Source organism: Macrobrachium rosenbergii, chromosome 20 (genome assembly GCF_040412425.1).
Source record: "Macrobrachium rosenbergii isolate ZJJX-2024 chromosome 20, ASM4041242v1, whole genome shotgun sequence".
Taxonomy (NCBI): domain Eukaryota; kingdom Metazoa; phylum Arthropoda; class Malacostraca; order Decapoda; family Palaemonidae; genus Macrobrachium; species Macrobrachium rosenbergii.
The window spans coordinates 34,555,408-34,569,012 of record NC_089760.1 but is presented as its reverse complement, the minus strand read 5'-3'; the positions used below and the strand labels follow the sequence as shown (position 1 = coordinate 34,569,012).

The window sequence follows — 13,605 nt, the reverse complement described above, 5'->3', positions numbered from 1 at the left end:
GCGGGTCAGTGTGTGCTCTGTATGGACGTTTGGCACATGGATGGTTATTAGGAGAGATATCAAAATATCCAAGAAATTCTGTGTCCAGAACGTGAACATATTGATACTCTTAGGTGATTAGCACTGTGTGCTCTTGATAGTTTTCGCTCCTGATTTAAGGTCGGTGCATCTTTTATAGATGCTGTTGTATGACATTGACATCACTTTCTAGATCACTTTTACTTTTCTATCTATAACATAAGAAAGATTATCGAGTTGCATATTCTCTGTACAGATTTTTTGAGACTCAGTTTACCGTTTAATTTAGAACAATTTCTGGCCCACAATTCTGCGTCTGCCATACTCGCTTTCACCTTTGTAACTTCGTGAATATTGATTTCCTTACCGACTTTTATTTTAATTGTTACAAAAAGTAATTTTGTTTACCCTCATATACAACAGCTGCTCTCTTAGAGTTAATGATGATGCCTAAGGCTAAGACTTCTTTGGCAATCTAACCCAAGAATAAGACTGAGAAATGAGTCCTTCTTGAGCTTCTGATATTTCCCAATACTCCAGTTGTGTCTTAAGTTCCTTATCGATAGTGTCTCATGGAGTAAATGAGTTCCTGGCATGGCCTAGAGGAAATCAACTGTCCACTACTGCTACTCAAGGAAATGCAATCCTCGTTGGCAAAATAAGCACTTGTTGAATGGTTCTTTTCCAACACTCAGGGTGAACCTTGATGTTCATGTTCGCGGGGGGGCCACTAGGCATGTGCATAGTCTTGCCGCCGGAGAAAGCAGATTCCACTAATATTGGTAAGCCACTGACTGCATCAGTCATAGTGGCCATGGAAAAGGCATTTTTCTTATTATGATTCTGTTATGTTTTCTTGTGCACATCTCTGGTGATACTTGTAACAGATAATATTCTTTTGTTCTTGCAGTTAATTCTGATTAAGCTTTTTTTGCCATAACCATGACAAGAGAGCTTTTGTGCATTTTTCATTGTACTTATATTCATACAAAATATTTTACACTGCACAGTCCAGTTTTTGCTAATTTGGCATACCTGTTTTAACTCTTTTGCATATTTTTTTTGTACTCACCATTGTCACTTTGTTGTCGACATCCTCTCCTGAACAACGGCCTTCCTTCAGTACTGTATATCTGCCAAGTTCATTATTTTATCCACAGCCTCATCTCAGAGCGTGTGATGGGTAAGTTTTTTCTCAAGATCAAGTAAGTCAGTGGTAACCGTTTCTTTGGCATCTGGCCAACCTCATGGGGTGCATTTATCTCCTCGTGTAATCTGTTGTATTACTTTAAATGCCTCACTTGCGTTTTACCTGCAAGTATCATTAGGCTGGCTTGCAATAGTATCATTAACCTTGCTTGCAATAGTGGTATTGTAACTGGCCTACATTCCAGGTGGGCAATCTTTATAGGGATTAAAATCCTCCCTAACATACAGCCTATGAATGCTAAAGGCAAATTTAAATCGTTAAATCAGTCTGGACATACTAATTTCTGCCAATAACAACACAGCAGGACCCTCACATCTTCATGGACAGTTTCAGCGACTTTGAAAACCTAGAACTCATCAGTCCTTAAGGTAGGCCAAAATATACTTAACTGATTATCTTCATGATCCCAGTGCTCATATTTACTAGATGTTTTTTGTTCACCACGTTGAATCTCACTGCTGGCTCCACTTTTGTCACATCTTTTTTGATAAGTGTAATAATTCACTTTGTTGTATCGAGATAGTTAAGTGTAAATGAAATCTACTACAGTAATGGAAATGGAAGTGCTAGGAAGGAGAGAAAGGCCTAAGGGAAGATGCAGAGAGATTGCATTCCGGAAGACATGAGAGGCAAAATAATAGGCTCACTAAAGCTGCAACGGAGACTAGTAATAAAGCAGAGAAGAATGACCACTACAGTGCAGTAATAGTCCTAATGAGTTATCAGATGGAAATACGATATTAAAGAACAAGCTGTTAACAGGCCTGTGCATCAAGTCAATACATTTCTCAATAGGTCATGCCAGTAGTGTAGGATGTTACGGACACTCAACGTGGTCGGAGGCGCATGTCTGCATTCAACCTACTCTGCCAGTGGGATTCTGAACCAAGACTTTGATAAAGGACATAGTTGGCACCCTCCAGTTATTGCTGTTTTAGATATATACTTTTGTAAGATTATGAGGCCTGTTGGTTCAAATCCACATAGTATGTTTCTTCATCTGTTGAGTTTGGCGTCGCATCCCTGACAACATTTGCCAGCAAATCAGTGACAGCACTAACTGGATGAGACGTGGCACTGCTGTATTTTCGAAACTTTTTTTTTTTTGCTTGTCTGTAAATATCCTTTTGAGTGATTTGCTACTGTACATGTACATCTTAAATATATTCATGAAAAATTAAACTGATTATTATTTTTCTTATTCTCAGTGAATAGATGGCTTTTTTTATGATATATTCCATAATTGGGTAGAGTACTACATTCTAGCTTTGTCAGTTAGAATCTATTATACTCTTACTTTATGAATAAACTTGAAGTATTTCTGCACGCTATATTGAAAAGCATTAAACGATCTTTTCATATTGCTTTCTATTTCTGCCATTCATTATCTGTACTATATTTGAGATTGAATAAAAGCTCTCTTGGGCTTTATGATTTTAGCAAGTAATGAGGGTTGCAGTTAGTTGGATGTGACATGGAAGAGAAGAGATGCGTGATATACTGCAGATATGATAAGGAAAGAGAGATTTATCTTATAATGCAGAGTGATACGAAAGTAAAGGGACAGGGTGTCCAAGAATGAGAGAGTGGGAGCTTGTGACGGATTACAAATGTTTTAGTCCAAGATTTATATAGCTGGAATTGTTTGTATTGAGAAAACAATGTTCTGTCTCCGTGTTCCAAGAATGAAAAAGTAATCTTGATCAGGTTTGGAGGAGAAATGATGGTTGTGATGTGTGATCTGAATACAGAGGTAGGTGTTGAAGAAACAGATGGCGTAGTTGGTGGTTCTGAGTTGTCTGGAGTGAATTAGTTTGATGAGGCTCTTATGGAATGTTTCGAAAAGGGAATAGCCATAGGAATGATTTTGAAAGAGAAAATGGTAAGAAAAGTTCGTTAGACTCTGTGGAAGAACACAAGGAAGGAAGAGGAAGATGAAGGATGTCGCTTTAAATATATCTAATCATTGTCTAATTGAGGCAGAAGTGAAATTGGAATATAGTTTGAGTTGGAGAGGAAGAATTCAGAGTGTGTCTATAATTATAATTAAGCAAACGAGTTTGGTGAGAAATGAGTTAAAGTAGTATAAAAAGAGAAGATGGATGAAAAATTGGTGAGTTTTAAAGGTACTGAAGTGCAAGCATTTACGAAGACGATGCAGTGTGCAATGATGGGTTCACTAGTCATCAGGGTTGGCAGTTATGAGGTAAATGTACAAAGGAATAAATGTAAACGGTGAGATACTGAAAATGGGCTTTCAGGTGGTTAAAGATGCATTTGCAGAAGTGGTGGTTATGCTGCAGTATGAAGCAACGGAGAACAAGTATTGAAGACAAAGAGTGAAAGTTGGAAACAATAAAAGTAAAATAGCGAATTCGTGCGAATAGATGAAGAAAATAATTTCTGCTGGAGAGGAGCAATTCCATTGAGAAAGGTTAGTAGGCAAACAGAACTTTGAAAATGGATTTCTGCAGACTGGTGGTTATACTGTAACTGGGTGACTGACGTGGGTGTTTAAGATATATCTTAGAGAGAGAAATGTTCTGCAGGAATGAGTGAGAGGAATAATTATTCCTTTATACAAGGAGAAAGGTGATACTGGTTATTGTGAGGTCTGTAATGGCTTGTCAAAAAGTATCCATGAAAATGTGTGCATGAGAAAGTAAGACAAATAACAGAAAGGGGAAGAGGCTTTGTGGGTTTTAGACAAGGAAGAAGTTGCGTGGATAAAAAGTTTGTTATGAAACGGTTGCGTGAGAAGTCTGAGAGTAGTTGGTAATGGCTGTACGTGCCATACATGGATCTAAAGAAAGCTTATGATATAATTGTTTAGGAGACATGTAAAGTGTTGAGGATGTATTGTGTACAGGGTAATTGTTGAGAGATTAGAAATCTTATGTTGACTTCTTGAATTATATTTTCGTATGAAAGAGGCTTACGGTAACGGACATGCAGCAAATGATGGGCTCACGAGAAAGAACCAAAAGACTAGTGATGAAGTTACCGATAATATACGAAAATCAAAGAAAACGAGTAATTGTTTTGATAAAGAAAATGGTTTTCTTTGGTTGGATAAATATTGGGTAACTATAGAAGGGATTTACGATCTGGTCGCTTCAAACGTAGCCTCGAATTCTGGAAATGAAAATAAAGTTTTTATTGAGAAAAAACTTTATTATTAGCAAGCTGAAAAATCTCTTCAGTTTGTCTAGAGAATATTCAACATTCCGCCGTGATGTAAATTTCAGGGACGTATTAATTATGAAGTAATCTACTTAAATAAAGATAGCCTACCATATGTATAGACGTATCACAGATGACATTCGTTCGAAGTATGGGTCAGTTACAAAATCTTAAAGCACTCCATTTTAGCCTATTTAACTAAACACAGAACTGCCTTTTATAAGAATTCGAGAAGTTAAGAGGGCATTGTGGTTGTTACTATGTTTTTCGTCCATGTTGGGGGAAGTTGAGTTGATGTCCTCGTTTTCACAACTCTGGTTGACATTCAAATGAAAGTTTATCTTCAGGCATTATTCTCTCTCTCTCTCTCTCTCTCTCTCTCTCTCTCTCTCTCTCTCTCTCTCTCTCTCTCTCTCTCTCTCTTTGTCATGTTTTCCATCAGCTTGAAGGAATCCCGACTTCATATAAGGATAATTTCTAGTAATTTATTCACATCTGTGAAAGATGCTCAACTTCATCCGTTATCGTAAAATCCTCTTCTACAGATTATTTCTGAAGATCTCTCATATTTATGTATTATAAGTGAGAGTTGCTTGGTTTCACAAATTGCTGTTGTTATTAGTTATTTATGCTTTACTAGATTAACATGCCCATGTTTGTGCTTGTAATACTCTTTTACATGGAATGCTCATTATTTTGCCTCTTCGTGACAGGAATGACATGGAAAATGAACGACTTTAATTTTTACAATCTTGCTTTGTGGACTCTCTTTCGATTCTGCATGTGGCCCTAAGCTGAAATAAAGATTATTATTATTATTTATTATTATTATTATTATTATTATTATTATTATTATTTACTTTCTAATTAGGGTAATGCATTTTTTCATTGTTTTTCGTTGGTGGTAGTGATTGTGGCCTTGGAGGGCGGGGGAGGGAGGTGGAAGCTCTCATTGTGAACCATCGTCGTTCTCACCAGACTTCTAAGGTCTGTTGTAGCGAAGTCTGACATTTGTGAGCTGAAGATTCCAGCTCGTAACGTAGTCAAAGATACGAGACCCTACTAAATAATTAGCCTTCCCCTGCCCTCTTTTACGTGCGCACCAGGACACCAGTTATCACTTACCTGGAATTCGTCCAGTTCCTCCTCAGAAGAGAAGACTTAATAAGTTAAAAATTTATTTGAAATCTAAGGCATAAATATGTGAGAGCCATTCATATTTTACTTTACTCTTATCCTGTGCACTCGGTGAACCTGGCAGATTAATGCAAAGGAAAGGAGAAACATGAATAGAAGAGGATTCTTGCATGCATTTATTGTTGCTTGTTTGTCTCAGATCCACGGTATTTTTACAATGATGTCACATTGAAATGTTAAACATTTAATGTTGCACACACATTATATATATATATATATATATATATATATATATATATATATATATATATATATATATATATATAATTATATGTATATATGTGTGTGTATATGTATGTATGTATATACATACATACGTATCTACAATACTTTATCAATTTTACACATGACATTTTTATACTTTCCAGTATTAAGTCACAAATAACCCTTTCATATCGAATGCACATGACCTTTGGAATAACTTATTCTCTAAAAGAATTACATATGGTAAATTCTCCTACCCGGACTAGGGTTTGAACCCATGTCTCTTGGTGTGGAAGCAGGGTGATGGTGACCGTTACTAAGATCGTTATCACTCTGCTATCAGTCCCAAAAGGTCTTTGCCAAAGCCTTTTACATTCAAGTGCTGGAAAAAATATTGGAGTAGAATTTTTATTTGTTAACACATTGTAGATTTGAATCTCTGCCTAAGAGAAGTCTATGCCAACGCCTTTTATATTCAAATGTAAAACAGTCATTGGAATAGAATTTTCATTTGTTTACACACATTCTGGATTTGATTCTCTGCTTAAGAGCTTTGCCAGTCTCCATAGACAGCGCACAGAGTTATGCCGAGATTTTCGTTGGTCACGCACCAAAGGTCGTGATACCCGTACTGTAAGCGAACCACGCAGAACTCGTAGTTATCCGCCGCGACGTTGTTGTTCGGTTGGCCAGCATCCCACGAGATCTCGGACTGTTGGACCGTTCTCCCGTAGAAGTCGTAGAAGGTGGTGCTCTGCTGCGTTGTCTGACGAGGAGTTTGAAAATTGTCGTGATTAGAAAGTCGGCTAGACAGACCAGTCGCTAAAATCTCTGGACATTAATTGCCAGAGGTTCGAGCGAAATCGTTTTGAATGGTATATACTCTTACTCTGTTGAAGTCCCCGAAATGATATGAAAATTGTTGATATCAAAGCTGCAGGTTACTTATCACTGAGTCAGATTCCCAGGCACTCGTTAGTGAAGTTGGACAGCTGAATAGGAATGAAGCAGAGGGAACGAAAGATAGAGGCAAAATCAATGCAGGTGGGGATTGGAGTGAGGACAAAGTAATCGAATTAGGTTAGCACAAGAGGTTGATGCAGTAAAAATGATCTTACAGCAAAGATGTTATGTAACGCATCCGTCACAGAACGTAAACAATGGGAAAGGATGCCACATTCGCAAGTACAAAAAAAAACAAATTTCAACCCTCTAAAATAAAGTATATTAATCCAGTTTATTTGTGGTACTCTGTCATTCAGTGTGAATCCAACGAAAACCTACATAAATAAATACTTCGAAGGCATGAACTAGACGAAGATTTTGTGCATAGACGGTTAAAACTATTCCAGCCTAAAGTAATTCGTTCTAAGTTTTTTAACATTCCTGTAGGATTTCCTGCCTGCACTGCTTAAGCTCCAGCATTTGGAGTTCAGTTAGTAATTGAATACCCATACGGTATTCCTTCATCTGCAATCTTGCTTTTATCAGCAAGCATTACGACGAAAGTTTATAAATGTTAGTGTTTTTCAGTTTGCAAACAGACAGTACTTAATCTAAAACTCTTATCACCCGCCAATCAGTGACAAAGTTTTAGATCCAAATTAGCACTGAGCTGCTGTATAATTGAAACAGTTCTGGCTAAGTGTTCTACTATAAAGTGAATTCTCGTCAGTTGCTACAGTTTTAAGTTTTTTCCAACGAATTAGACAACAGAGGGAAGAAAATCCCTCAGACAAATAAACAAACTTTGGAAGTAGCTCATTGTGTGTGTGTGGGTGTATATATATGTGTGCGTGTATGCATGTATGTACATGTGTAGTTGAAATATTGGCAACAAACTGAAAATCCAAAACTAAGTCATATACAAGTGGTGGTTTGCGGGGAATGTTTTTGCCTATTCTTTTTTCATTTTCCAGACTGAAGCAGGGAGACATTATAACAAAGGTAAAGACGAACTAAAATCCATAACATGATTGTCATACTAGCCGGAAAAGAAAGATGACATTCAGTTAAATGAATCTGTCTCGCTAGATGTAGACTGCCTGTACTTTTGTGATAATAGTATAGGTCACGCAAGATCTGTATTTTCTTTGAAGAATTGAGTTGCTTAGAGAAGAGTACAGTTTTTGCTCTAAACAGTACTAAAAAGAAAAGTTGGGAATTGGTAGTAATCCACTCTGTAGCTTATAATCTATTGAAGGGAGTTCCTTTGTAGCTGACCATTGTGTGCTTTCGTCAAATTCCATGGCAGCCATTGGATTGCTAAAAGTGGAGAGGCAATCATATTAACTGGCAACTGATGTTAGAATAGAGTAGAATATAGGATTTATGCCAGAGGCCAAGCGCTGGGACCTATGAGATCATTCAGCGCTAAAAGGGAAGTTGACGGTAAACAGGTTTGAAAGGTGTAACGCGAGGAAAACCTCTCAGTTGCACTGTGAGTCATTTGTTAGGAGAGGGTGGAAAGGAAGATGGGAGAAAGAGAATATGAGAGGAGGTACAGTAAAAGGAATGGAAGGGGTTGTAGCGGGGAGCCGAAGGGTCGCTGCAAAGAACCTTGAGTAATGTCTACAGTGCACCGCATGAGGTACACTGACGGCACCACCTCCCTACAGAAGGCCAACTGATTTTGGTGATATTTTACTACTAGTAAAATCAGTAGTCATGTCACTTTACAACAAAAAATAGGGTAGTAACCGACAGTGCGTGACTCAAAGTAAGGAGATTTGCCGGTTCCCAATATTGAGTATTCTTTTTCTTAGAATGTCTGAGATTGGGGAAGGTTACCTTGATGGTTGCTAAATCTCCTTTGAATGCTATGAGCGTTCTTAACGGTAAAGGAATTCTGTTGCTGTCATAAGTCCAAAAAAAGACTGTAACTGAATGGAATACTGAAAGGGGTTTATGGCAAATCAAACTAACTCTTGTTATGTGCGAACAATGGCGGGTCATTGATGACTCACTGCTTGCTACAAAAACTATAGAGATATCCATGCCTTTCTTGTATGTACCGAAATAGAGAACTTATGTGTGAAATCAGACCGGAGAAAAATATTAACAGCTCAAGACTGTAACTCAAATTGTCAAGTCGCCTTTTTGTGCATAATACCGGCTGCATATCCTCTAAACTTAAATGCTAAGCACTACTTTTTTGCAGTAATATAATTTACAAACTGAATTTTGTCATTTAATGCAAATTATCTCTGATGCAATGGGTGTCTCGTGCATGCATATATATATATATATATATATATATATATATATATATATATATATATATATATATATATATATATATATATATATATATATATATATATATATATATATTTGTGTGTGGGTGCTTGCTATGTATTATTACGCTTCACCAATAAAAAAAAAGATAGCAGTGGCAAAAATTGCTGTAATATCTGTCTGCATTTTACAAAAACCCCCTCCTCTCATATGCCAAACTTTATCCAGTCACGCAGATAAATCCAATATCTTTAACCCATAAAATAGTGACGCATTGAATTTCTTTGGCTAGATAAAGTAAAAAATGCATAATTACCTTGTAAAGACCGACGAGGAAGGAACCGTATATGGAAAGCAGTCGGTCTGACTCTGCCCTTGTTGGATAGGGTATCATATGCCCATTCAAATTCTCGCATTCTACTTTCGCATCATTCCATGCCCTGGTACCATAAACAGGTTTGATGAAAATAATGGGAGAGTTTATAGGAAGGTAGGTTTTCAGAGTTGCTTCGGATGTCGTAATTGGTTCTATGAAGGTTGGGAGTCCAAGATAGAGCCTGCATTCATTCGTTGCTGCAACGTGACCTAATCCACTACAACCAAATAGCATACAGATCGTTGCACATCTGGAAGGTGAAGCACTTGAGAATTAAATTGATTAACATACGTTTCCACACGCGCAGGCGCATTTATATGCATTCACACAAACGGTGGAAAGTTTACAGTTCTGCCGAGATTCTGGTTATCATTCCTGATAAAATGTCCGAATTCATTAAGTTGCATAAAGTTTCTGTTTGTGTTATAATATTTTTTGGTGGCAGAGCGCATACAATACTCCCAAAGTTCATGGGTGGAAAAGTTTACTGTGTTTAAGTTGCATCTGTTCAATTAACCCGACGTTTCGGGTGCGTGTGTCACCTCTGCCATTCTTCATGCAAATGAGTTTATTTTTTTTAGATTAAGCTGCCCGTATGCCAGCACGGACTCTTGCTCCTAGACCCCGAAGGGGATAGTACTGTCATTGCACCTCATCCGGTGCACTGTATATATTTACTAAAGGTCCTTTCAGCCTCTAGCTGCACCCACTTTTTATCCTTGTACTTTGCCTCAATTCCCGCTCCTTGTCTTCTACAGGCATAATGCATTTTCAGTACGAAAGGCACAAAACAATCCTTAAAAAGATCATAAACAACTTCCCTGTTCACGTGTTATTGGCTAATAATCGTCACACGGCTGAGCTTGGTTTCAAAAATAATCCACCATATCCTGTAGATACTTTGAAGATTCGGTATGTTATCTGTCGTTTTTAAATGCCAAACTAGAGATTGATCTCATTGTTAGGTCTGCAGAAGAACCATTTTACCTTTCCAAGCGGCTAATTTTCCTTTTACAGGAAGGGACCGTCTGAAATCAAATGGAGCACTAAGTAATCGCGGATCACCCTGTATTATGGCAGGGAGTAGAAATCTTGAATGGCACTGACTGTCTCATAGGGGCTTTATGTCCCCAAACACTACATTCATCAATTTATATGCTACATTTCATCAAAAACCCTCAGGAGCTGCAGTTTTGTCATGAAACCTTTGGGCTATCATGAGCACAACGCCAACCATAATCACCCAGGCTCCTTGCCCAAGAAGTTGAGAGATGAGATGAACGTACCAGTCAGATGAAAGAATCTACTGGCCTCTGTTACCCACTTTTCCGACCACGACTTTTCCACACACGTATTCAACGTGTAGTTATTTAATGAATTCATCAAGTTCACCTCGGTATATTTTTCCACCCACAGTCCTTGGGAATATTCATGAACTACCAACATCAGAGAAGATCATTAGAAATAAATTATATTAACTTAGAGGAGAATACTTTCCAGGTACCCTATTTTGCAAAAGTAGTTACTTAATATTCATATCAACATGAAATTGGCTCTTATTGGCTAGGGAAATACGGGTGCACCATGTCTCATGAGAAAGTATTGCCTAGTGAAGAATTTTTGACCCACTGCTGGAGGAAACGCCTCCCAAACGTAGGTTTTGCTCGGTGCGATTGTTGCTGAACGATGATCGTCAGACGATTTTTAGAGCACCAATTTGCCTGTTTTTTAATTGGGTTGTTTTGCTTTGAACGACTGACGGTAGCGGATCATCGTTGAGCAATAATCGCACCGAGCAAAATCTACCTTAAATTATGGAGGCTCCTCTCGTTCTTAGGCAAACAAGTCACTCATTTGCTGTTGTAGTTTCCCTGGTAATATGAAAATGGTATTCGTGGCTGTCTGCGTTGTGTTAAAATCACCGTATGGCCATGGTAAGGGGTTTAATTCCCCCATGCTCTCTGCACTTCATGAAGAATATGATTTTCACCAAACACACATGACGAGATATATATATATATAAATAAATAAATATTTTATATATATATATATATATATATATGTATGTTTTATATATATATATATATATATATATATATATATATATATATATATTTATATATATATATATATATATATATATATACACCGTCATGTGTGTTTGGTGAAAATTATATTTTTAATCAAGAGCATATAGCATGGGAATAAATACCATGGCTATATATGTGTTTTTAAAATTATATTTTAATCATATATATATATATATATATATATATATATATATATATATATATATATATATTTATATATATATATATATATATATATATATATATATATATATATATATATATATATATATATATATATATATATACGTGTGTATGTGTTTATGTATGTATGTGTATGTAAATGTCTGTGTGAGCACATACCTTGTCTTTACAAAACCATTATATGATGTATAGGTACCGGGTAGGGTCAGACTTAGATTGTTCAGCACCAGCTTGTAAGTCATACTCCCAGCATGAGTGCTGTGTAGGAAGAGGAGTTGGATGATCAGGAGAAGGAGATGACCTTTGTGATTATCTGTTGCCATCTTGTAATCCCCTTATTGCAGATATCAGTCTAAAGTTGCGCCTTTTTCACTGCAAGCCTGTAATAAAAATCATTGTTAGAGTATTTCATGAACAGTAATAGCAATAATTGTATCTTCAGTAGCGTCGTTAACAGTATTTGCCAGCGTGGCTTTGTTGAATTTATTATTATTTGAAATGAGTCTCGTTCTTCATTCCAGCAGTAAAATTGCAGGAATTATTGAAAAAAAAATTAATGTGAAATGTCTATCGCAGGTCTTTCTTTTTTTATCAGATATTTTTTGTTTGGGGTCGTTTCGTAGTGTTCTTGTATTTTATTCTTCTTTCGTTATTTATTAATTTATGGCAGAATATCCGTGTACATTGTTTTACACAGTAAAGCAATGACTACTATTTTACGGGGCAGAGCTGAAATACATAGGACAGCAGGAAACTGTCCTTGTTTATAGTTACTCAATATACATAAAGTAAAGTTCTTCATTTTATGCATACAGAGTAACTATAGATGAGGAGAGTTTCCTGGTGTCTTGTGTTTCAGCTCTGTTCCATAAAATAGTAGTCATTGCATGACTGTGCTCACATCCTCATCTGTACACTTTTTTTCTCTTTCGTCATTTATTATATATGTCATCGCCTTTTTTTTCAGTACACTAGCCGTCGGTAAAATTTTCTCTAGAGTCCATATGTCAGTTGACCATTCCTCTTCCATTGTTTTTTTTTTTTTATTATGCTCCTCTGATTTTCATAAATATTCTTTGTAGTCTTTTCTAATTCGATCACTGGAGTTCACACATTCATGCCTATTCCAAACCCGAACACATGGGTAAGGTTGAGTTTTAACGTGTAATACTCTTGATATTGAAAGCTAGCAACACTGGGTACGGTATAATCTGAGATCCAGGTTATACCGTTAGAAGGTCTCACTTTAAGACCCCTTGCTTGTTTGGTAGCAAGATCGACTCCGGTACCTGAGAAGTCCAGGTCGAGTCTTCTCTGTGGTGAGAAAAAACTACCACCAAGACTTAGGTAGTTACTTTACGCATATGTAGCCATGACGAGGGTCGCCCTCTTATGCGAGCCCCAAGTCTGAGGAAGGATGAGGATAGAGATTTCCCATGAAATGCAAAAGCAATCGGCTCTGAAAATCCTATGTCATTGACGGTCTACATGTTGTAATAGCTGGTTTTGGCGATTAGGCCACGCCCACATTTGGCGGTTGCGACAGGATGGCGTAGTGCATGAACGCATGTTGAATTATGGCGATTCAATTGCTTTGTAGTTACGTCGCATAGCGACTTGCGTTACGGCATCGTAACTGTGTTGTGTACATGGACTCCACCATATAAATTCCAGGTGAACTCGTCACCCATCATTCTCGTTCCAGTCGTAGACAGAGCAAGATTACCTGTTCCAACCACATTACCACTCCCATCGTGTGATTTCTTTTGGAAGAACATGGCTATGGTGCCTTTTATGCTTGGCGACTTGCGCCAAGCAGCGTTGCCACATTACAATCCATGGCGATTCATTGCCCACTATGTAATGGATGGCGCTCGCTACAATTGCGAGTTACGAAACACTTATTT

General features: G+C 37.3%; 1 protein-coding gene across 1 annotated transcript in view; it reads left to right on the top strand.

Annotated features, from left to right (window-relative positions):
* LOC136849248 (DNA oxidative demethylase ALKBH2-like) overlaps nt 1-13,605 on the top strand; it is a 657,271-nt gene that overhangs the window by 590,808 nt on the left and 52,858 nt on the right. The window lies entirely within an intron of this gene.